Raw genomic sequence first — 26,618 nt, forward strand, 5'->3', positions numbered from 1 at the left:
AGTGAGGGAATGGCAACTAGCCTCAATCAGCCACTCCCGTATCTTTTTGGTAAGAGCTGTGCATTTCAACTTTTCTCCAGACTTTCTTCTCCTTTCTGAACTCTTTTCCCTTTTTACTGTCTCTGCCCCCCCACCTTCTCTTTCCCACCATGTCCTTTTCCCTTCTGACTCAGATGGCCCTGAGAGATGCTCTCACTTTCTCATCTGCTTGCACTTTCTCATTTCTCAATGCATTCACAGAGCCTTTGCCAGATCTCATCACTGCAGGCCACAGCGAACCTAATTCTCAACCCACTGGATTGGTAAGAGAGGTCTCTGCCACCTCAAGCACATTGGGGCGATGCTCATGAGGCTTCTTCCTCCCTTTAGGGCCTGGGGTATTTGGTTGGGCCATTTCACACCCCCTCTTAGGGCCTGGCATGTTTAGTCAGTTTCCTTCTCTTGGGGGAAATGCTTGTCTGTAACAGCTCAAAACTGGGACACTGGTCTGAGCTTGGGGATTCTCATGGTCTCCTCTTAGAGAACTCAGAACTTAGGTTCTCAGTTGGGGTGACTCTTTCCTGAGGGACACCCTGTGAAAGGACCTTCTTCCCTCAGGCTGTATTTTGCTTAATTCATGGGTTCTAAATCTCAATTCCCCTCTAGCCTGCCTCTTTTTTTTTTTTTTAGATTTTATTTATTTTATTTCAGAGTTTTAATTACAGACAGTGAGAGGGAGAGACAGAAAGGTCCTCCTTCCATTGGTACACTCCCCAAATGGCCACAATGTCTGGAGCTGCACCAATCTGAAGCCAGAAGCCAGGAACCTCTTTCCGGTCTCCCACATGGATTCAGGGACCCAAGGACTTGGGCCATCTTCTGCTCCTTTCTCAGGCCATAGCAGAGAGCTGGACTGGAAGTGGAGCAGCCAGGACATGAACCAGCACCCACATGGGATACTGGCACTGCAGGTGGAGGCTTTATTCCCTATGCCACAGCAGTGGCCCATAAAGACTTCTTTAACTAGCTACTTCCTATCCTTCTATGAGTCCTAAAATGCTAAAACCTAACACAGTGCAGCCACATCTCGCACTGCTACTCTATATCACATCTAGATTCTCTCTCACATGAAGACAAAAATCTCTGTTCCAGCCTTCTCCAGTAATATATTTGGCAGTGCTAGCAAAGAAATCTCAAGAACTGTGGCAAGTCCTGAGCAACTTCACTTGAAAGAATGCCCCATGCCTAGCCTTCTTCTATCTTTTCACCTGCTTTGTCTAGTGGCAGCCAAAATCTCTTCGCTAATATTTCATGGAGACAAAGTCTTGCCTGTTATTTTAACCTGGCCACCTTGGAATTTCTCATGACCTCCACCAAGAGGGCCACCAAGTCCTTTGTAAAGTCCTGGTAGGAATTTCAGGAATTCCACACCCATGAAGCCCTCTACCCAGCAATATTCCACACAAGGAGTGGAAAGGAAATAAAGGGCCCCTCCCATGGAAACATTACCCTGGGAGTTAGCTCTCCTAACCTATGTGGAATAATGCTCAAACCAACTGGCTAACTGGGTTCATTACTATTTCCAGGCATAGCTCTCTCTCCACACTAGCACTTCATTCTGTCACCTATTAGATTGTCCTCATTGAGAATCTCTTCAACAAGAAGGTGCCCATCTGCTCTGATGAATGCCCTCCTTCATTAAATCTAATGTGATGTTGAACAATCACTAGTGAGTAACTCATCTGTGGCACCCTGGCCACTGGGCACAGTCAACCTTGGAGTCATGGAGTTGCCTGAAGATGTAGTTGTTTCAGACAGTTTCAAGTAGCTGATGGTTGACCAGACATTATTAGCCCAAGGTGTTTTCTGGATAAAAAACTAGGCTCAAATTCAGTTTAAAATCTAAAAAGATATCTTTGGTAAATAATGGTCTCATGCATGAAATTTTGGTTCAGCTGTAAAATTCAACTGGATATTGGGTTTGAAGGAATTTCTGTCTTGAATATAGGAAGATTATTTAAAGAATAATTTTATTTATTTGAAAGAGTTACAGAGAGAGGTACAGCCAGAGAGAGAGATTGCCCATTCCACTGGTTTACTCCCCAAATGACCGCAGTGGCCAGAGCTGATCTGATCTGATCCAAAGCCAGGAACCAGGAGCTGTTTACAAGTCTCCATGGGTGCAGGGGCCCAAGGACATGGGCCATCTTCTACTGCTTTCCCAGGCCATGGCAGAGAGCTAGATCAGAAGTGGAGCAGGCAGGACTTGAACCATTGCCCATATGGGATGCTGGTGCCACAGGCTGGGACTTTAACCCACTGCACCACAGTGTTGGCCCTATTTTGTAATCTCTGATTTACAGTCTATAAAGTAATTTAAATTTGTTAACAAATATATTTTTACAAATGATCATATATGGAAAATTATTCAAGACTGCTTGAGATTAAGGTTGAGATTTGCTATATTCTTTTATTTAGAAAATCTTTAATTTGGAGATTTTTAAAAGATCAATTCAAAATGTAACTCAAGGAAATCAGCAGAACTATTTGGTGATAGTCTTAATTGCTAATTCTGAAATAGATTAAAAGCATCTCCTTTTAATAGTTTTTTGTTTAATTGATGACTCTGTCAGTTTTCTACCAACTCCAGTAAGCTCTCTTTTCTTCTCTATTTCTCTGTTAAAATTGCTTCAAATTATGAGATGATTCTGTGTGCTAACTCATTTAAGGTTTTACTTTTCCATTTTAGAGAAAGACCAAAGAGATCAATTGTTTAAAAACACCTGAGTCTTTATTAATGAGTTGTGGTTTGATTATATGCTCATTTTAAAGCATTTGAGGGATCACTTTTGAACAATGATCAAGTCTGGCCTATATTACATTAAGATGTTAAGGGATCCTATTTCTACCAGACATTTTAAGCCTTCTTGGCTTCTTTGCAGGCATTCAAAAAATAAAGTTCCAAATTCTTTTGACTTTGATATTTCCAGTTGGGTCCCTGGAAATGTCAAAGGATATTTCTTTCATCTTGTAGAGACATCAACTAATTAGGCTAATTGGGTTATATTAAAGGTAGTGTCAAGATGTGAAATGGTACTAAATGTTATGATGATATAAAATGCTATCAATACAAATGTCCAAATGCTACAAAAGTCCTATCATCTTGTTGTGTTGCTATCAGTCATGATAGTCATCTTAATGAAAAGTGTCGCTCCCCCTCTTCATGGAGGAACGACACTGAACCCTGCGCTGTTCTTTTGTCTGCTCGGCCCTCCCCAGGTTTGCTGCTGGTTCTTCCCGGGTTGGCTACTATCCCTTCCACCTCCGTGGAAGGGCAGTTCCCCCTGGCCACATTCCCCACTTCCGCAGGGGAGCGGCACACCGCCGGCCGGCTTTCTCGGGGGCTGCACGGGTTCCCTTAGATGTTCCCCATAGATGTTCCCGGTGCATGCCGTCTCTCTCCTCCTTTATAGTCCTCCTCCGCCAATCCCAACTCGGCTGCCCACACGCCGAGTACGCTGCTCTCCTCCAATCAGGAGCAAGTCCTACAGTTTATTAGTTGAACTGGAGGCAGCTGTGCGGAAGCTGTTTACTTCTCTCCCAGCGCCATATTGTGGGAGAGCAGATGCATAGAATAAGTCCTAATTCAAGTAACTTAGTCTAGTCCGGATTGCTCCCCACAGATCCCCCTTTCTTTTTATTTTTTAGCGTTGATACGCGCCTGTCTTCGGTGTCCCGCGGCACACACTCTGCTCTACTTGCTAGAGTTGCCACAGGCTCTTACAAGTCCTATCAGGCAAACCGAATCCGGGTCCTCTCTTCGCCATGTTGTGAGGAGGTTTTTAGGCGCTGATGCGTGCCTGTGTTCGGTGCCCTGCAGCGCATGCTCTGCTCTGCTAGAACTGCCTGCAGGTGTTTACAAAACCTATCAGGCAAACCGAATCCAAGCCTTCTCATTGCCGTATTGTGGGGGAGACTTATTAGTGTTGGTTTGTGCCTATCTTCGGTGACCTGCAGCTCATACTCTGGTCAAGCTGCTTGCTGGCGCTTACCGCCTTAATTAGGCAGACCGAATCCAAGCCTCCTAATGGTTGTATTGTGGGGAAGCCTTACTGATGTTAATTCGTGCCTGTCTTCGGTGACCTGCGGCGCATAAGCTGCTAGCCGCCCAGGTGCTCATCGCCTCAATCAGGCAGACCGAATCCAAGCTCTCACATTGGCATGTTGAGGGGAGGCCTTTCTATTTCTCTATTTCTCTATCTCCGGGCATTCCTATTTCTCCCATTTTACTTCTATCTTCCAGCATTCCTATTTCTCACTTTACTTCTAAACTTCTGTTTCTCTTATCCCTGCGGCTTTCCGGCTTTGCGCGGCTTGGCTTCGCGCGCTCCGCGGTCTCACACTTAACCCTTGCGCGTCTGAACCACGGCCTCGCCAGCCCCGTTCCCTATCTACTTGTGCCCCGCACGCTCTCTCTGCACGCGGCGGCTTCCGCGAGTAACACAGCGTAGCTTACGTGTCCGCCACTAGCATTCAATCTAAGTTCCCCGGGCTAGCCTGGCGAATTCAACCCAGCGTACGTCTCCGCCCCACGGTTTGGCTTCCCGTCCTTTGCTCCCCGGGCTAATCAGACGGATCCCAACCAGGCTCACGTTTCAGCTTCCGGTTTCAACTTTTCGCCCCCTATTCCCGGGCTAACTTGAGAATCCCAAAGTGGCTTTCGTTTCAGCCTCGGCCTGCCCCCCGCGGCTTCAATTTCTCTAACACTTTTCTCTACCCGGTATGTTTCCCTAAGTTTTCTTCCAACAATATTCCTCCCTCATTTCTCCTGGCCTCTCCCCACAGTCCACATCCGAGTCTGTTTGTTCTAGCTTTCACTTTCGCTTTTGACCTTAGAGATTTCTCCCAGCTTCCCCCCGTAGTCCGTATCCGAGTCTATGCCTAGGCTTTCAATAGCTTCTTCCGGCACCCTTTTCGTCCGGCTTTTCCCTAGGCTGTTTGCTAGTCTCTCTCTCCGATATTTTCCCAATTCTTCCCGTTTCTTCCCGTTTCTTCCCTCCTAAGTTTGCTATCCGTCCTAGGTTTCCTATCCGAGTCACGGCACCATTATGTCGCTCCCCCTCTTCGTGGAGGAACGACACTAAGCCCTGCCTAGGCTTCATATCCGAGTCACGGCACCATTATGTCGCTCCCCCTCTTCATGGAGGAACGACACTGAACCCTGCGCTGTTCTTTTGTCTGCTCGGCCCTCCCCAGGTTTGCTGCTGGTTCTTCCCGGGTTGGCTACTATCCCTTCCACCTCCGTGGAAGGGCAGTTCCCCCTGGCCACATTCCCCACTTCCGCAGGGGAGCGGCACACCGCCGGCCGGCTTTCTCGGGGGCTGCACGGGTTCCCTTAGATGTTCCCCATAGATGTTCCCGGTGCATGCCATCTCTCTCCTCCTTTATAGTCCTCCTCCGCCAATCCCAACTCGGCTGCCCACACGCCGAGTACGCTGCTCTCCTCCAATCAGGAGCAAGTCCTACAGTTTATTAGTTGAACTGGAGGCAGCTGTGCGGAAGCTGTTTACTTCTCTCCCAGCGCCATATTGTGGGAGAGCAGATGCATAGAATAAGTCCTAATTCAAGTAACTTAGTCTAGTCCGGATTGCTCCCCACAGATCCCCCTTTCTTTTTATTTTTTAGCGTTGATACGCGCCTGTCTTCGGTGTCCCGCGGCACACACTCTGCTCTACTTGCTAGAGTTGCCACAGGCTCTTACAAGTCCTATCAGGCAAACCGAATCCGGGTCCTCTCTTCGCCATGTTGTGAGGAGGTTTTTAGGCGCTGATGCGTGCCTGTGTTCGGTGCCCTGCAGCGCATGCTCTGCTCTGCTAGAACTGCCTGCAGGTGTTTACAAAACCTATCAGGCAAACCGAATCCAAGCCTTCTCATTGCCGTATTGTGGGGGAGACTTATTAGTGTTGGTTTGTGCCTATCTTCGGTGACCTGCAGCTCATACTCTGGTCGAGCTGCTTGCTGGCGCTTACCGCCTTAATTAGGCAGACCGAATCCAAGCCTCCTAATGGTTGTATTGTGGGGAAGCCTTACTGATGTTAATTCGTGCCTGTCTTCGGTGACCTGCGGCGCATAAGCTGCTAGCCGCCCAGGTGCTCATCGCCTCAATCAGGCAGACCGAATCCAAGCTCTCACATTGGCATGTTGAGGGGAGGCCTTTCTATTTCTCTATTTCTCTATCTCCGGGCATTCCTATTTCTCCCATTTTACTTCTATCTTCCAGCATTCCTATTTCTCACTTTACTTCTAAACTTCTGTTTCTCTTATCCCTGCGGCTTTCCGGCTTTGCGCGGCTTGGCTTCGCGCGCTCCGCGGTCTCACACTTAACCCTTGCGCGTCTGAACCACGGCCTCGCCAGCCCCGTTCCCTATCTACTTGTGCCCCGCACGCTCTCTCTGCACGCGGCGGCTTCCGCGAGTAACACAGCGTAGCTTACGTGTCCGCCACTAGCATTCAATCTAAGTTCCCCGGGCTAGCCTGGCGAATTCAACCCAGCGTACGTCTCCGCCCCACGGTTTGGCTTCCCGTCCTTTGCTCCCCGGGCTAATCAGACGGATCCCAACCAGGCTCACGTTTCAGCTTCCGGTTTCAACTTTTCGCCCCCTATTCCCGGGCTAACTTGAGAATCCCAAAGTGGCTTTCGTTTCAGCCTCGGCCTGCCCCCCGCGGCTTCAATTTCTCTAACACTTTTCTCTACCCGGTATGTTTCCCTAAGTTTTCTTCCAACAATATTCCTCCCTCATTTCTCCTGGCCTCTCCCCACAGTCCACATCCGAGTCTGTTTGTTCTAGCTTTCACTTTCGCTTTTGACCTTAGAGATTTCTCCCAGCTTCCCCCCGTAGTCCGTATCCGAGTCTATGCCTAGGCTTTCAATAGCTTCTTCCGGCACCCTTTTCGTCCGGCTTTTCCCTAGGCTGTTTGCTAGTCTCTCTCTCCGATATTTTCCCAATTCTTCCCGTTTCTTCCCGTTTCTTCCCTCCTAAGTTTGCTATCCGTCCTAGGTTTCCTATCCGAGTCACGGCACCATTATGTCGCTCCCCCTCTTCGTGGAGGAACGACACTAAGCCCTGCCTAGGCTTCATATCCGAGTCACGGCACCATTATGTCGCTCCCCCTCTTCATGGAGGAACGACACTGAACCCTGCGCTGTTCTTTTGTCTGCTCGGCCCTCCCCAGGTTTGCTGCTGGTTCTTCCCGGGTTGGCTACTATCCCTTCCACCTCCGTGGAAGGGCAGTTCCCCCTGGCCACATTCCCCACTTCCGCAGGGGAGCGGCACACCGCCGGCCGGCTTTCTCGGGGGCTGCACGGGTTCCCTTAGATGTTCCCCATAGATGTTCCCGGTGCATGCCGTCTCTCTCCTCCTTTATAGTCCTCCTCCGCCAATCCCAACTCGGCTGCCCACACGCCGAGTACGCTGCTCTCCTCCAATCAGGAGCAAGTCCTACAGTTTATTAGTTGAACTGGAGGCAGCTGTGCGGAAGCTGTTTACTTCTCTCCCAGCGCCATATTGTGGGAGAGCAGATGCATAGAATAAGTCCTAATTCGAGTAACTTAGTCTAGTCCGGATTGCTCCCCACAGAAAAGGTCCTAGAGGCCTAAAAGAGATAAATGTTTTATAAAATCTTGCAGATGCTTTCAAAAATACTGTCTGGAGTAGGCAATCACCTCTTATTTTTAGTTAATGAGTTTTTAAATTTAACCATTTACAATTTTACCTATTTAAAGTCTTTCATCATTCACATTTTGTACTAAAAATCAGATTTACTGCTCATGGAAATTGAAACATTGTTGGCTCTATGTTTAAAATGTGTCCTCTTCAAGGTTCTGAAAGACTTTTTGCACAGTAAACATTTGAAACCTTCCTTTTCAAACCAAACTAAGGGAGAGAGGGTTTTAATAATTACTTCAAAATGCATGACAGTTTAGATAACATGGTCTTAATGTTTGATCTTACCTAGAGGGACATACCTTTCCTTATGGGCATAATCTTATCTTTCTTTTTTTATTTTTATTTATTCTAAAGGTTTATTTTTATTTTATTTATCTGAAAGAATTACAAAGAGAGAGAAGTCTCCCATCTGCTGGTTCACTCTGCAAATGGCCACATGAGCAGAACTATTCCAAAGTCAGGAGCCAGGAGCTTCTTCCTAGTTCTCCCACATGGATCAAGGGGCCCCAGGAGTTGTGCCATCCTCTGCTGCTTTCCCAGGTGCATTAGCAGGGAGCTGGATCAAAAGTGAAGCATCTGGGACTTGAACTGGCATCCATATGGTGAGCCAGCACTGCATGCTGGGGCTTTAACCTGCTGTGCCACAGTACCAGCCCTGGAAAACACTGTTATAACATGCCTGTGACCACAGATTTCTAGCTCTGGCCACCAAGGATTAGGGATGGGATTGAGCACCCCCTTGGCTGACCTTCCCAAAGGCTGCCTCCGTAGTCCACTTTAATAGAGACTAGGAGGAAGAGGAGTTATTTAGGCAGCAGAACCAATGTAAGGATAGATGGCAGGCCAATTAATGGCTGCCTTACATAGGAGTCTTCCACCAAGGAGACCCAACAAAGCCGGTCTACCTCAAATGGCACTGATTGGCAATATGAGCAATCTGGGCATTGGGCAAGCAGCAGTCATGCTAGAAGATGGCTCCTGAAGGGGCCTGGCAACTCTACCAAGAGCGACACTAGTGGAAATGGAACTTCCCTGGAGGTTGGAGGACTCCTGGGTCAGAGCTGCAGACCCTGTTGGCCCTCCCTAAACTGAAAAAGCCCTTCACTCTTGCCAACTTCCAAAGTAACCAGCATGGTTGAAGGGATGACCTAGGATCAGTAACATTGCAGGCAGAGCTCTAAATGTCTTTTAGAGATGTAACCTATTAAAACTAATCTATTCAGGCCAGCTCTGCTCCCAGGCCAGGTGGGTAATGGAAGTCAACAGGGTGTCTTCCCTAAGGAGGTTCCCACCTCATTTATGATGTCACTTCCAGTACCCCATGTGAAGAGATAGATATGTCTGGGCCTCACTTATACCTGGCCAGGCCTTAACATCAACCTGGTAATTATCAAGTCCTTCTTGTCAGTTTCCTTTTATCTCTCAATGGGAAAACTCCCTCTTGGTTTGTATAGCACCTTTCTTAGACACTCTAATACTGTTTTGTTCTCTGTGCATCTAATTTGCTTGTTAGATTCATTTACTCCAGACTTAAGCAGAGAAATTCTAGATGGTCATGCACATGAAACCTTGAATGGAGATAGTTTCCATGAGCTGGCACTGCAACCCCCTTGAGAGGCCAGCTTCTGCTGGAACGCTGTCTCGATCACAGGTCCCTACTTCACCCCTACTCAGCTGGAAGAAAGCAGAACAGTCTTTGCCTTAACCCCTGACAGCAGCCAGGGTTCCATAAAGAGAGGGAGGAAATGAGGGGCCCCAGGACTAGAATCAGGCCAGACTAACTACCCAACAGTTCCTTGACAGCACATACACACTAAACAAAACAGGAACACTCAGGTGTACATCTGTCTTCATATTAACTGGGCAGGACTCTTTTGCTCTCCTATATCCCTCTTTGTTCTCATTTTGGCCATCTTTCCCACCATGGGCAATGTTTCTAATTTCTCCTTTTATCCTCATAATCATAATGCTTCCATTATTACTATGTATAATTAACATATTTCAAAAGTCTTTAGAGGAGCACATGACTACTATATCCCCAGCAATTATGCAGGAAAAATGCAAGACTGCTCTTCTTCAATCAATCCAATCCAGAGTATATGTCAATGGTTCATATCAGCAAGAAATAGCCAGAAAGAAACTGGCACCCCATGTCCTTATCTATACTCAGAGTTGGGAATGATGGAACAAGGACATAAGCCTCAGTCATTTCAGGTTCTTGTTACCCCTTCTGTTTCCTTCCTTCCTTCCTTCCTTCCTTCCTTCCTTCCTTCCTTCCTTCCTTCCTCCTTCCCTCCCTCCCTCCCTCCCTCCCTTCCTTCCATTCATTCATTCATTCATTTGATTCTTCTGTTTCCTTCCTTCCTTCCTTCCTTCCTTCCTTCCTTTGTTCCTTTCAAGATTTATTTTTAATTTGAAAGAGTTACACAGAGAGAGAAGGAGAGGCAGAGAGAGAGAGAGAAAGAGGTCTTCCATTTGCTGCTTCACTCCTCAAATGTCTGCAATGGCCAGAGCTGAGCTGATCTGAAGCCAGGAGCCAGGAGTTTCCTTTGGGTTTCCCCATGGGTACAGGGGCCCAAGGACCTGGGCCATCTTCTACTGCTTTCTCAGGCCATAGCAGAGAACTGGATCAGAAGTGGAGCAGCTGAGTCTCAAACCAGTGCTCATATGGGGTGCTGGCACTGCAGGTGGTGGCTTGACTCGCTATGCCACAGTGCCAGCCCCTATATTTTATAAGAAGGTATTTCAAAAGGTTCATGGGCAATACACATTATCATCTAATTTTATAACCATGAAATTTTGAGTGCTTTTATATAAAGCATTGTTAAAGAACTAAAAATCATTAGGATTATAGAATGTATGTATATTAATTCCACAGAAGAGAAAAATCTACCCAACCTGGACCTCCATATCTGTTCAAGCTGATGTACTAAGACTTTTAAATTGGTATAATGATTGAAAATATTAGAGATTCCCAAAACAAATGTACCTATTTTTAATCTATTTGATTGTAAGTAAAATATGCAACTTATTTTTTTATTATTTTTAAAATAAAATTGAGGTCCAGCACTGTGAAAATAGTGGGTAAAGCCAGTGACTATGGTGCTGGTATCCCATATGATCACCGGTTCATATCCCAGATGGTACAAGTATTTGGGTTCCTGCACCACCTATGTGGGCAGCCCAGAAGGAGCTCCTGGCTTCTGGATTTGGTTCAGCCCAGCCCTGGCCATTGTGGCCATTTCGGATGTGAACCAACAAATGGAACCAACATCTCTCTCTTTCTCTCTCTCTTTCTCTCCCTCTCTTTCTCTATATTTTTCTATATCTCTATCTCTATTGCTATCTCTATAATTCTTTCAAATAAATTTTCAAAATCTATAAAAATGGGTATAAATATTTTCAACTATTTCCTACAATACAGAAGAATAAAGGACCTTTGAAGAAACATTAAAGAATTCATTTTAACATTGGATAAAATCACCTATTTTTTCTCTTTTTAAAGATACATTGTACTCATTTGAAAGGCAGATTTGCAAGGATGGAGAAACAGTCGAAGAGACTTTCCATCTGCTGCTTCACTCCCCAGATGGCTGCAATGGCCAGAGCTGGGTAAAACCAAAGCCAGGAGAAAGAAGCTTCATCCTGGTCTTCCATGTAGATGGTAGGGACCCAATCATGTGGCTCATTTCAGCTGCTTTCCCAGGCCATTGGCTGGGAGCTGGATAGGAAGTGGAGCATCAGGACCTGAACAGGTGCTGATAAAGGATGCCAGCCAGCATTGCAGATAGGACATAACCTCCTCAGCCACATTGATGAGCTCCTAAAATCACCTATATCTAAAGAGTTGATTTTTATTTATATTGTTTTTATAAAAGACTTATTTGTTTATTTGAAAGTCAAAGTTACAGAGAAGAGGGAAAGACAGAGAGATCTTCCATCATATGGTTCATTCCCCAAATGGCTACAAAGACAGGGATTGGGTTAGGTCAAAGCCAGGAGCTTCTTCCAGGCCTGCCACATGGATGAAGGAGCCCAAGCACTTGGCCAATTCTCTGACGTTTCCCCAGGCCATCATCAAGGAGCTGTAGCAGAAGTGTAGCAGCCAGAACTTGAACTGGCACCCATATAGGATTTTATTCTTACAAATGGTGGCTTAAATGCTAGCCCCTCCTTATATTCTTTATGTAATTACTTTTAAAAGTCTCTTTCTAAATAAACAAAAGATATCTCTATTATTTACCAAGGTTATTGTGCAATTTATTAACTGTCTCTATTTATAAGTCAAGCTAACACCAGGATTTGTTAGAAGACCTAAATGGGGGGCAGTGCTATGACGCAACAGGCTAAAGCCCTAGCCTGCAGCACTGGCATCCCTTATGGGCACCAGTTCAAGTCTTGGCTGCTCCTCTTCTGATCCAGCTCTCTGCTATGGCCTGGGAAAGCAGTGGAAGATGGCCCAGGTCCTTGGGCCCCTAACCTACATGGGACACCTGGAAGAAGCTCCTGGCTCCTGGCTTGGATCAGTTCAGCTCTGGCCATTGCAGTCATTGGGGAGAGAACCAGTGGAATGGAAGACATCTCTCTCTCTCTCTTGCTCTGGCTCTGGCTCTACCTCTCTCTGTAACTCTGTCATCAAGTAAGTAAAGCGTATCTTTAAAAAAAGAAACTTAAATGAGTCCTACCCCTTGGGCATAAACTCAGCTAAGTCTACAGTGTCTGTCATCTGTCCATAGTAAAACTCAAGTCTGGTACATATCTCTCTTCATGTAGACATTACTGTGTCCTTTAAGAATCAAGAACAGAGGCCAGCATTTGGTGCAGATTAAGCAGCTGCTCACAATGCTGGCATCCCAGATGAACTCAGGTTCAAGTGCCAGTTCTGATCCAGTTCACTACTAATGTGCCTAGGAAAGCAGCAGAACATTGCTGAAGTACTTGGGCACTTCCCACCTATATGGAAGAACTGTTGGAGTTCCATGCTCCTGGTTTTTGCCTGGCCTAATCCCAGCAATGGTAGTCATTTGGGGAGTGAACCAGCAGGTGGAAGATCTCTCTCTCTCTCTCTCTCCCTCTCTCTCTCTCTCCTTCCCTATCTCACCCTCTCCCTCCTCTGTAAGTCTGACTTTCAGATAAGTAAATGAATAAATCCTTTTAAAAAAAGAAACGAAGAAAGCAGAATAGATTCAAGAAAATATTTTAATAGAGTCCAGAACAGACTATAAATGTGCTACTACTCTACATTTGTCACTGTGATGTGCTGAATAAAAAATAATTAATGTATATTATCATGTACTTATTTGGATGATTGATTACTGGTAATTAGTATTTAGTTTTAAAGAAAAAATTTCAAGTGACAATATCCATCAATAGGAAAAAGTTGAAACAAAGCACTCTCTCTCTCTCTTTTTTTTTTTTTTTTTTTACAGGTAGAGTGGACAGTGAGAGAGAGAGACAGAGAGAGAAAGGTCTTCCTTTTCTATTGGTTCAACCCCCAATGGCCACTGCGCCTGCATCCAGGACAGAATCCGGCACTCCATCTAGGCAACAACCCAGTGTGCTGGCGCCGCAGGTGGAGGATTAGCCTATTGAGCCATGGCACCAGCCAAAGCACTATCTTAATCTCACAAAGTCATGTGGATAGGAGAAGGCATATCTAATCAGCCTTCCTAAAATTTACAAATATTTTTCTGGTAACAGTGAATTTGGCTCACCATACAAAGTTCTTTGAAGGCTCTTATTAAACTTGTTCCTCTTTGAAAAAGTAAATTTTACTGTGTGATACTGCAAGCAGTAAATTTTTGATTTATAGGAAATTTGAAAACCAATTATGCTTAGTCTCTAATTTCTGATTTACTTATAGAACAGAAATTACACAGATAAATGTTACTTTGTCTAATTTTTTAAAATATTTACTTATTTATTTGATAAGCAGTCACAGATAGACAAGGGGAAAGACTGAGAGAGAGGTCTTCCATTTGCTAGTTCACTCCCCAAATGGACACAATGGCCAGAGCTGGACCAACTCAAAGCCAGGAGCTTCTTCACACATGGGTGCAGGGGTCCAAGCACTTGCACCGTCTTCCACTGCTTTCCCAGGTCATCAGCACAGAACTGGATTGGAAGTGGAGCAGCTGAGACATGAACCAGCACCTGTATGGGATACCAGTGCCACAGGCAGAGGCTTAATGATTATGGCACAGCACCAGCCCCCACTTTACCTAAATTTATGGTAAACCCATGAGTTGCACCACAATGCTATTTTCTTTCTCCTTTCCTTCTTTCTTTCCTTCCTTCCTTCCTTCCTTCCTTCCTTCCTTCCTTCCTTCCTTCCTTCCTTCCTTCCCTCCTTCCTTCCTTTCTTATTTTTCTGTGTCATGAATCTTGTATATTGCATCCAAGGACATGGACCAGGGAGAGAGGCTTAATGATTACTGTGTGTAAGGACTCTCCTCTTGGGGGTCAAAGCATCTGGCAAGGAAACTCTCCTAGATTAAGTCCTCAAGTGCCTCTCTCAATAACAAGCAAGAGAAGGTGTGCTAACTGGAGAGCATCTTTGGTTTAATTAATTCTGGGAGGCCTGAGTGTTGCTGGGGTCCTCATTGAGCTATAATAATGGGTCATGAATCAGTTGAATGTGACTATTCACCACTAGAGGGCTCTGTAGGGTTGATTCAATTTTTACAATCATTGACATCTGATTCCCCACTGTTGTCTCCAGCTGCTCTTCTGGGGAAGAGAATCTGCTCCATTTGCAGGATACTTAAGTCCAGCACTGGAGGAAGCATAATTGAAAGAGCCCACAGCTGAGATCATGGCACAAAGACACTTGCTTCCATGGGAGAATGACTAAGAATACTGTCTTGGTTGGGATTGGTAAAAGTCATCATGAAGAGGATCAGGGACCTCTGCATCTCCAAGTGTATTTCTACCTCCTAGCTGTGAACCCAGAATAGGGCATCCATTGATTAAACAATGATTCCATACTTCCATGTGGTGCTTCTCTGCTTAACATTGCCTGCTGAATTCTTGTTCCCATATATTTTTACCCAGCATAATTAATTTTCTCACTTCTGCCTGACAATACTCAACAATTTACACACTGTGCTCTACATTTGCACACACTGCCAGCCCTTTCACTTGATGTGCATTATAAACCTGATAAATTGCCCTAATGATTTTTATTACTCCATCATTGTAAAAATCCCAGTATCATGTTCTTTAATAAGTTTGGCATAATACTGAAAGTTGGATGTTTGCCATTGAAGACACTGTATTTTTGCTCACTGGTATTACTTAGATTAGGAGTAGTGATGTCCTCTGGTTATACCTTCAATTTGAACTAAATTCTAAAACATGAATAAAATTGCTGATAATGGAGATGAAATTAAAGAGATAGAAGACAAAATTGGGCACGCTGATGGTGTGAGTGAGCTGTTTATGGGTGACCTATTTCTTATATAAAACCTGCTGCTGCGTGTTTGCCAAGTTATGTACCACTCAATAACCTTCTTCACGTATCTTTAAGAATTCTGTCCCAAATCTCGTCCCTTAATTTCACTTTCACAGTTACAGAAAATGAAATTTTGAACAAAGCTGCTGATTATGGATTTCAATTATTTGCAGAAAATCTGTCTTGCTAATGTGTGAGTCAGTGATGCTAAAAGATTCCTCTTATCTTTCCCAGCAAGAATCTTTCATTGCCCACACTGCTGCTTGTGCTGTAGAAACTTAGAGTGCTGAAGGTGTAGTCCAAAATGGAGGCTGTCATGATGAAATTATTTTAATATGCATTTTAAATAATCACTGTATTTTTGTGTTGCTATTGACTAACTCACAGTGTCATGTTATCCTTTGTTCAGCTGAGCTATATTGCAATCTTCTTTATGGACATGATCATGACTTTTTACCCAGAGATTAGCATTCATTACATATCTCATCTGAATTAGGCAAGTATCAAGGAATGAGGTTGTGTTGGTAAATAATTTAGTTATACTGTGTGTTCTGTGGAATTTAAAGTTTAAAAGAGATAATTTATCATAACCACCTCAAAGGTCCTTTGGTACATCTTTCTGAATCACTTATGGATGAGAACTCCTTTGAAAGAAGAAATGAAGTAGCTGACACATGGAGCCACTACCTGTAATGCCAGCATCTCATGTGAGCACTGGTTTGAGTCCCAGCTGCTCCATTATGATCCATCTCCCTATTACTGCATCTATTTGGGGAATGAACCAGCAGATGGAAGATCTCTCTCTCCCTGCAACCTTCTCTCTGTATCTCTGCCTTTCAAACAAATACTGTAAATCTTATTTTAAAAGAGCTTTGGGTCCAGCACAGTGGCATAGTGGGCTAAGCCTCTGCCTGTGGTGCCAGTTTGAGTTCCAGCTGTTTTTCCAATCCAGCTCTCTGCTTTGGCCTGGAAAAGCAGTAGAAGATGGCCCAAATGCTTGCGCTCCTGCACCCATGTGGGGGAGAAGAGTGAAGTTCCAGGCTTCTGGCTCCTGGCTTCAGATCAACCCAGCTCAGTCTGTTGTGTCTACTGAGAAGTAAACCAGTGGATAGAAGATTTTTCTCTCTGTCTCTTCCTTTGTCTGTAACTCTGCCTCTCAAATAAAATAAATTTTTTTTTTTTATAAAAAACAGAGTTTAATCTCACATTTGGAACATCTAGTAATTTTGGATGGGTTGAGAGGAAATTTGTAAAGTCTGTGATACAAATGGGAGCCTTCTGAGTCCTAGCATGTAAGAAGAGAATAGCGAGCAGACAGCTGGTAGCCAAGACTTAAGAGGGTACAACCCATAGCATTGTCTTTCTGAAGACCACAGTAAGTACTATGGTCCCTGTTCAGAGGTCAGTGGGAAACCATCCACACAGTTGAAAGAGTGTGACTTGATGAGATTTTTGTTTGTAAAATGGCCTTAATACTTAAGAACATCTCCAGAGAAAACATAGAAAAGTACTGCTGGATGGTAAATATTCATTAATAGTAACAAGATTTGATGAAAGAAATGGCACCTTTAAGGGAAATGTAATTCAGGGAAGGGAGATAAGAATTAGTGAATCTTTTCTCCTAGGATGGTACTTACACCAACTGCCCTAATTTGGTGTGTTGAAGAGGATTCCTCTAGGATCTGGAATAACTTGAGCATCAGAACACATAATCTCAGACTATAATACCTTTAACAAGATAAGAATCTATGAACTCATAATGATATAGTACATAATGACACACTAACTAGGACAGAAGAGTGAGCCCTTAGCTTTGATGCTAGATCAAAATATAAACGGAGAAACAATATTGGGAATTAAAATACCAGCATTTCATATAGTATTGATGATTAAAAATACTATTAAAGGCAGTGGATGAAAATTTGATAGGAAATAGGATACTGGCATAATATTAGAATAATTTTTAATAAAAGTCCACACATTCCAAAGAGGAATAAAAATGTGTATATAGCACAGCATATATGAATGCTGTGGTGCAGCAAGTTTTGCTACTGCCTGCCAAACCAGCATTCCACATCAGAGTGCTGTGGTGCTGCCTCAAGTTCCAGCTTCTCTGCTATTGATCAAGCATAATGTGAATGTACCTGGGAAGCTTCAGAACATGGCCCAAGTGCTTGGGCCCTGCCACCCATGTGGAAGACCAGGAAACAGTCATTCATCCTAGCTTCAGCTTGACAAAGTACTTAACATTGCAACTCTTTGGAAATGAATGAGCAGAGACAGAGAGAGACAGAGACAGAGAGACAGAGAGAGAGAGAGATCCAGCTCTCTGCTATGGCCTGGGAAAGCAGTAGAAGATGGCCCAAGTGCTTGGACCTCTGCACCTGCATGGGAGACCCAGAAGAAGCTCTTGCCTCCTGGCTTTGGATTCATGCAGCTCTGGCTGTTGCGGTCAATTGGGGAGTTAACCAGAAGACAGGAGACCTGTCTCTCTCTCTCTCACTGCCTCTCTTTCTCTCAAATAAATAAATAAATCCTTTTAAAAGATATAGATGTAGACATAGATATAGATCACTCATTGTAATTCTGCATTCAAAATGGATAAATAAATCCTTAAAAAGTTGTATGTGAACCAATCTGGCAGAAATTCACTAAGTACCAAGTTAATAGCATCCATCATGGAGCGGATGGGAGACTGAGCAGAGCCCAGCATCAGACCAGGGTGCTTCTGATGAGAATACAGGGCCCACATTTTTTCAGAAAGGAACACTGGAGGGACCCAGCTTGAGTCATCTCTGCTCTTGATTTCTATTAAGTGTTTTCATTTTAGAATTTCATATTAGAATTCCAGAAAAATAACATTGAATCACAATGGCAGAAGAGATATTTTAACACGGTTGAAAAAAGATGTGATAGTTCTGTGGATTGGGTTGTGGTGTTGGATTAATGTTGGTTTCTTAAATTTGGGTTCATATGCTATTTATCAGGGGACCACCCTATAGTTCGCAGAAACATCTTGGGTCAGGGGCAAAAGTGCTAAAAGGATACTGACTGGGCATTCTCAATGAATGGGACCCACTCATGGTATTTCTGTAAGTTTGAAATAACTTCAAAATTAACTACTCTTAAAATGACCAAATTTTAAGATGACAATTTCCACATCATGTTAGTAAAACAGGGACAGCATCAAATACTGTAAAGGCTAAACCTTACCCAATTCCCATTAGGCCAAAGTTATAAAACTGGACCCCCTCTAAGCATCTACATGCCTGTATGGAGACTGCAGAAATAATACAATATTCACAATGTGTTTCCTGTTCTGAATACATTTGTGATAGTTTTGAAACAGCTTGATCTTTTTATTTTAAAGATTTTGAGAACTCTCTTCATCTTTAAAAATAATTATTTTATTTTTGTACTTAAAAAGTAGACATAAGGGTATATCTTAAATCTGTTGGTTCACTCCCCAACTTTATGCCACAGCTGGGGCAGGACCAAGTCCAAACCAGCAACCTGAAACACAATCTGGGTCTCTACAAGGGTGGCACGGACTCAACTCCTTTAACCCTCATCACCATCTCTCAGAATGCACACCAACATGAAGCTGGGACCAGAAGAAAATCTGGGAGTTTTCCCAGGCTCTCTGAGATGGGATGCAGGCATCCCAATCAGTGGTCCAACCATTATGTCAAATGGCCACTCCTTCATTTTTAATTTAGTTTTTATTTGGGAGTCAGAGAGACTGAGAAAGACAAGCAGCAGAAATCACTCATCTGTTGGCTTACTACACAATGCCCACCACATCAGGACTGAATTAGATGAAAGACAGGAGCCAGGAGCTTCATCCAGGTCTTCCATATGGTTGACAGAAATGGTTGGGCCATTATTCACTGCCTTCTCCACAGACTAGCAAAAATCTAGAATGGAAGAGGAGTTGCCAGGACTCAAAGCTGCACTCCAGTATGAGATGCCAATGTCAGAAGAGCAGCTTGACCTATTGAATCACATGCTAGTCCCTGCATCAGTTCAAACCAGTGCACTCACCCTACCCTGTATATATTCACAGAATGCAAAGCTGGACATCCCCTCCCTTTCCTTATTATTATTATATTAGTTCCTCAGCAGAACCATGGTTCAGTTTAAACTGAGAGAACAGCAGCTCTGATTAGTACAGTAATATGCTTTTTGGGTTTTGGACACTTTTTTTTAAGATTTATTTATTTATTTATTTATTTGAAAGAGTTACACAGAGAGAGGAGAGATGAGAGAGAAAGAGTTCATCCATCCACTGGTTGACTCCTCAAATGGCTGCAATGGCCAGCGCTGTACCAATCTGAAGCCAGGATCCAGGAGCTTCTTCTGGGTCTCCCACATGGGTGCAGGGGCCCAAGGACTTGGGCCATCTTCTTGCTGCCATAGCAGGCCATAGTACAGAGCTGATTTCTATGCCACAGGTCCAGACCCTGGACACTTTTTTGAAGGTTGAGTAACTGATTTTGGCAATGACAGAAAGTTTCTTTTACAATGACTTTGATGGGGCTGGTGCTGTAGCATAACAGTTGAAGGTGATGCCTGGAGTGCCAGCATCCCATAAGGGTGCTGGTTCAAGTGTCAGCTGCCCCACTTCCAATCCAGCTCTCTGCTATGGCCTGGGAAAGCAGTAGAGGATGGCCCAAGTCCTTGGGCCCCTGCACCCACTTGAGAGACTCAGAAGAAGCTCCTGTCTCCTGGATTTGGATCAGCACAGCTGCAGCCATTGCAGCCATCTAGGGAGTGAACCAGCTAATGGAAGCCCTCTCCCCCTCTCTCTCTGCCACTGCCTTTCTAACTCTGCCTTCCAAGTAAATAAATAAATCTTTTTTAAAAAGTGAAAGAAAAAGAAATAATAAAATGACCTTGCTTCCCACAGCTAAAGTATTTTATGTTATCAGGATGTTTAAGGGCAGCAGCCAGTAAATTAGTTTTGTAAAGCTCAGTCTGTACTGTTTGAGGAAATTTATTCATTTCTGCCATTGTAGTTTCAGGTTTTGGAGATAACAGCTTTTAAAACATTTTTTAATCCTGATTTGCATTTTCATAAGCCATTTGTTTTAGTAATATTTTGCCACTTCCTGATTATCTACCTGATGTCCAATAGCTTTTTCTAGCCTATCCAGAAAGGACATATAGCCCTCAGTCAGCCCCTTATGACTAAAGAAAAGGAAGTGGACAAGTCTTTAACATCAAGAATCTTTTTCCATACTTTTAATTAATGTTAGAAATTTTTACATAAGCCTTCGTCCAAAGATAAGCAACTTGTCGACCAAGATCTGAATACACTCCCTCTCTTAGCAGCTGCTCAAAAGTGGTAGGGACATTGTTATTTAGTTAATCTATGGCTTGTACAGAAGCCCAGTCTCTATTCCTGAGCCCAAACAGTGTACTGGGCTGGAGTAACTGAGATTTTAATTAAAGTTTTCCAGTCCCATGGCACCATCTCACATCCTTCTCCAATTCCCTCCAGTATGCCCACTGTACAAGAACTCTGTATCTTGTACTCTGTTAAGCCCTTTTTTAGCCCTCTGTAAACATTATAAGGAAGATGTTCATGCCAGGGAGCTGCATTTTTGGGTCAAACTACAGGACAAACAGTTAACACTGGTGATTCCCCTTGCTCCTTGGCTTGTGGAAGCGTCCCTAGTACCGCTGACACACCTGAAGGGAACTCAGATATCACCACAACAGCAGATGCTGAGAGTGCAGAGGTCTCTGTGAGGCAGTGGGGACAAGCCCATTGACCGACCTTCCTGGCCGGGGACAGTGGCCAAGGGAATTGTAACCTTACTAATGGCATCCCAACAGAGATATTACATGTGCAAAAACAGAATAGGAGCTCAAGGCTCCTGATGTTATTTTTGACCAACTTTCTCTCAATCAGTTACTTTTTTTAGATTTATTTATTTATTTCAAAGTTAGGGTTATACAGAGAGAGGAGAAAGAGGAAAAGGTCTTCTATCCACTGGTTGACTCCTCAAATGGCTGCAATTGCCAGCATTGTACCAATCTGAAGCCAGGAGCTAGGAACTTCTTCCTTGTCTCCCACATGGGTGCAGGGGCCCAAGGGCTTGGGCCATCTTCTTACTGCCATAGCAGGCCATAGCAGAGAGCAGGATCAGAAGTGGAGCAACCAGGACTTCAACCAGTGCCCATACAAGATGCTAGCACTGCAGGTGGTGGCTTTTACCCATTAGACCACAGTGCTGACCCAACAATCAGTTATTTTTAAAGTGCCTTCATCAGGGTTCCAAGGATAGCAACTATTAATTTTTTACAGCAAGCATCCAATTACTTTTTGGTAAAGAGTGTCCCTCTTTGGGCCAGCACCATGGCTCACTTGGCTAATCCTCTGCCTGCAGCAGCAGCATCCAATATGAGCACTGGGAGCTAGTCCCAGTTGCTCCTCTTCCAGTCCAGCTCTCTGCTGTGGCCTGGGAGTGCAGTGGAGGATGGCCCAAGTGCTTGGGCCCCTGCACCCATGTGGGAGACCAGGAGGAAGCACCTGGCTCTTGGCTATGGATCGGTGCAGCACCAGCCGTAGCGGCCATCTGGGGAGTGAACCAATGGAAGGAAGACATTTCTCTCTCTCTCTCTCACTGTCTATAACTCTACCTGTGAAATAAAAAAAAAAAAAAGTGTCCCTCTTTCTAAAGGAGATAAAGCAGCCCAACTTTATGTGTCCATTACACCAGGTATGGAATTCCCCATCTTTATGACTCACCAGGATCTTGAAGAGATGAGTGTGCAAGTGAAAGGAGAGACAGGAGAGACAGGACATGGAAACTGTTCCTCTGCAAAGTGCTGCCAGACTAACCCGGTGTGTTTTCTTTACTGATAATGATTACAACAGCATATTGTACAGCTCATGCATGTGCTCATCTAACTCCAAGGTTTCTCTGGAACATGTTTAGCAAGACATATTAGATAAACAAGTCTAGGGAAGCTGCTGCATGTCTTTGGGAAGCCAACCTTCCCACAAGGCTCAGTGCTCTTCTTGTTAGTGGACCATAAACTATACTTAGTCCCTGCAGCCACATGCTGTGTACTAGGAAGAAAATGTCTTTGCTTTGGCAGAAATCTTATTCTCCACAGTCACATTTGACCATCTTTACAAACCTTCCTATGAGCAACCAGTTTGACCAGATCTGAGTCCACTGTGTGTGTGAATGAACGTGACTTTGCTATATATCTAAACACTGTTCTTCTATTTTGGATTATATATGTGTTTTGTAACTGTGCTTTGATTCATAGTAACGCAACTTTTTATGGAATGGATTATCATTGAATGGAAACTGAAAATATAAACAAAATATTGAAAGAGAAAAAAAGAATTTATCCAAATATTCTAATGTATCCCAGAAAATGTTTTCAGTATAAAATGATGACCATAAATGAATAACTCCCTCTTGCTCTTCTATCCAACCCTCTCATTTATCTCTCACTCAATGCTGCTCAACCTCTCCCAGTACCTCTAGTACTGATTGAGCTCACTGCAGGAGTGTCTGTCTCCCCACTACACTGTGAACTTCTGCCTTCACTCAGCTCTATCTCCTGTGTTCACCACTCATGTAAATTCACTTTGATCACTCCAATGGTTAATGAGGGAATTATTTCCTTAGCAACTCCATGATATAAAAGAGAAAAATCAAGTCTTTCATGTTGCTTCTCTGTAGGAAAATCTTTCATGGAGAAAGAAATGTTAATGTAAATGTTGGAAAGACATTATTTTATTTATTTATTTTTATTTTATTATTATTTTTTTTGCCAGACAGAGTTAGAGAGAGTTATAGACAGTGAGAGAGAGAGAGATAGAAAGGTCTTCCTTCCATTGGTTCACCCCCCAAAATGGACGCTACGGCCAGCGCACTGTGGCGATCCGAAGCCAGGAGCCAGGTGCTTCCTCCTGGTCTCCCATGCATGTTCAGAGCCCAAGCACTTGGGCCATCCTCCACTGCCTACCCGGGCCACAGCAGAGAGCTGGACTGGAAGAGGAGCAACTGGGACAGAATCCGGTGCCCCAACTGGGACTAGAACCCAGAGTACCAGCACCACAGGTGGAGGATTAACCTAGTGAGCCACAGCACTGGCAGGAAAGACATTATTGATTATTCTCTGGCCTGATATACCTGGACAAGGGTCCTACCAAAATAAAACTGGAGGGACCAGCACTGTGGCACAGGCCTGAACCACCGGCATTCCATATGGGTGCCAGTTCAAGACCTGGCTGCTCCACTTCTGATTCAGCTCTCTGCTATGGCCTGGGAAAGCAGTAGAAGATGGCCCAAGTCCTTGTGCCCTGTGCCCATGTGGGAGACCCAGAGAAAGCTCCTGGCTCCTGGCTTTGGATCAGTACAATTCTGGCCACTGCAGCCAATTGGGTGTGAACCATCAGATGGAAGACCTCTCTCTTTGTCTCTCTCTCTCTCTCTCTCTCTCTCTCTGCCTCTCCTTTCTCTGTGTAACTCTGACTTTCAAATAATTCAATAAATCTTTAAAAAATAAAATAAAACAAATAAAACTGGAACTAATATTGTTGGATGCATTTAGAAATCTCAGGCCAAGATGAGAGGCTGCCCATTTTCTTATAAAGGAAGATCCATTCATAGGATTCAATTGCCATTGCATTGTCATAAATTCAGCAGAGACTGGTGTATATTCCTGCATTGTCACCCAAATACAGTGTGGTAACTAAGGAGACCAAGCTGGGGAGAGAAAAGAGATATGGCATTGCAATCTTTCCCAACATTCCTAGATGACACCAGTCATGACTCTCTACTCACTTGGGAATAGCCTGCCACCAGCCCTACTCACAAACACCTGAAGAGTGACCAAAGACCAACAGAGGGAGCCCTTTTCTTATACAAGGTCAGGTAGAAGAGGGCTTGAGTACTGTATCTCACAAGGGCAGTCGTCACTGTAAGGTAAGTGATGTATACATGTGTCTACACACACACACACACACCAGATTTCTAAGATTGTTTTCATCTAAAAATTCTATTTCTACTGAATAGCATACCTTTTCTACCATCCATAACTACCCTTCTAATTTATGCTTCTCATATTCTATTTTTTTAAAGATTTATTTATTTTATTTGAAAGTCAGAGTTATGCAGAGAGAGGAGAGGAAGAGAGAGGTCTTCCATCTGATGATTCACCCCCCAATTGACTGCAATGGCCGGAACTGCACCGGCCCAAAGCCAAAAGCCAGGAGCTTACTCTGAGTCTCCCACATGGGTACAGGGGCACAAGGGCTTGGGCCATCTTCTACTGCTTTTCCAGGCCATAGCAGAGAGCTGTATTGAAAGAGGAGCAGCCGGGACTAGAACTGATGCCCATATGGAATGCCAACGCTTCAGGCCAGGGCGTTAACCTGCTGAGCCACAGCGCTGGCCCCTTGTATTCTATTTTTCAAAAAAGATTTATTTAATTGAAAGAGTTACAGAGATAGGTAGAGCCAGAGAAAGATCTTCCATCCACTGGTTCACTCCCCAAATGACCAAAACGGCCAGAGCTGAGCCAATCTGAAGCCAGGAGCCACGAGCTTCTTCCAGATCTCCCACAGAGGTGTAGGAGCCTAAAGACTTGGGCCATCTTCTCCTGCTTTTCCAGGCCATAATAGAGAGCTGGGTCAGAAGTGGAGTAGCCAGGAATTGAAGAGGGACCCATATGGATTGCCGACACTGCAGGTGGGGCTTTAAACCACTGCACTACAGCGCTGGCCCCTCTACTTTAAATACTTCATATGTTGGAATCTTACAGTATTTGTCTTTGGGGACTGATATTTGTGGTTAATTTTACTTAGGAAAATAACCTCACTGTTCATCCACGGCACAGGATTTTCTTTTCTCTGTGCCTGCATAACTTTCCACTGTGAGTGCAGGCCACACTAAAAGTCTTGGCTACAATGAATTATGCTGTGGCAAACAGTGCTAATACTTTATTTATATTGAACTTTCAATGCTTTCAGATATTTAATAAGAACTGAGATTATCAGATAATAATTATCAGATAATAATTTTATTTTCAATGTAATGAAGAACATTCATACTGTTTTCTGTGGTGGTTGCATCATTTTACATTACCACTGACACTGTACATGTAACTGCAAATATACATCTTCATCAAATTATGCACCTGGGGTTTTTGTTTGTTTTTAAAGAACAGGAGCAGGAGGTTGCATTGGCCCTTACTGGCCATGGTTATGAAGATCCCTCTGCACAGTTATGAAGATCCCTCTGTACTTGCACTCAAGGTGAATCAACATTGGGCTTCATTGTCAGTGTGGTGAAATTGCCCATCACCCAGGGAGAAGTGTATGACTCTGTTAAGTACATCTTCAACTTCCTGCAGTGGTTCTAAAGCCAGGTCTGGAGGTATCATAACCCCATCTGGCTTTCAATACTGTTTCTGTTCCAGGTAACTTTCTGTTAGCAAGGTCAAGCACAGATTTCCATCTGAACATTTCTCTAGCTTAGGATTCACATAAAAGATGAGTGCCAGCACAACATTCCTCTACCCATTCTGCCTGCCATGACCTAGAGTGTAGACCTAACAGGCTGACCCAGATTTTAACTCTTCCAATAAATTGTTCCTAGATGGGACAGGACAGCCTACATGAGGCTCCAAAAAATACCCACAAAAAGGGGAAGTAGTGTTGCAATGCCCAAGTGGGATCAGCGTGGTGACCTTGCCTAGAGTTTCCTTCTTAGGGACAACCCATGTCACCATGGGTCCTTCCTGCCCAAATGCCTGAGGTATCAATAGCAAGAGCTGAGCCAATATCTCAGTTATAAAGTATTCACATCCTAGATTTCTTGAGTCTGGGCCCCTAGAAAGTCAGGACAGAACAGAACAGATGGCTTTCCCCAGTGGGGCTTCAGCAAAGAAAGCTTAGTTTAGCAAAGAAAGCTGAGTTCCAGGTTCTATTGTAGACTTTCATCAAGAAATTGATTTCATTTCTTGGGATCCTCTTTCATGGGATTCCTCAGCAGAAAAGACCTCTCCAAAGACTCATCCTCCATCTGCCTCATGCCATGTCAATAATCACACACATTTATGACACATAGCTCAACCAAAAACCCCAGGGAGTGCCTGGGTACAATCAGGACCCAGCTTTGCAGACAAACTGAGTTCCAAGAGGGTTCCCTCTACCCTCTCAGTTATGTGACCCTGAAATATCACTGTATCTCCTAAAGACTCCATATTCTGGGCAATGGCAAGTAGAATGGCAGTCACTGGAAGTTGGTGGTGGTGGAATTGTAAAAACTTTCCTTTAATGGGTACAGAGTTTCAGTCTCATAAGGAAAAACAGTTCTGAATATTTGTCCCACAACAATGTGCATATCCTCAACATTACTCAAGTATACACTTAGAAATGCTTAAGATGATAAAATTCATCAGCTATATTTTGTTTTGTCAGGACC

At 44.0% G+C, this 26,618-nt stretch overlaps 1 protein-coding gene and 1 pseudogene across 1 annotated transcript in view; one reads left to right on the forward strand and one right to left on the reverse strand.

Moving 5' to 3' along the window:
- Nucleotides 1-26,618, forward strand: part of LOC138848529 (uncharacterized) — a 111,238-nt gene that overhangs the window by 7,785 nt on the left and 76,835 nt on the right. The gene's annotated exons all lie outside the window — the stretch shown is intronic.
- LOC138848795 (BRISC complex subunit Abraxas 2 pseudogene) lies at nucleotides 13,141-15,477 on the reverse strand (annotated as a pseudogene).

Source organism: Oryctolagus cuniculus, chromosome 2, assembly GCF_051225735.1.
Source record: "Oryctolagus cuniculus isolate XC-2025 breed Fujian yellow rabbit chromosome 2, ASM5122573v1, whole genome shotgun sequence".
Classification (NCBI taxonomy): Eukaryota; Metazoa; Chordata; class Mammalia; order Lagomorpha; family Leporidae; genus Oryctolagus; species Oryctolagus cuniculus.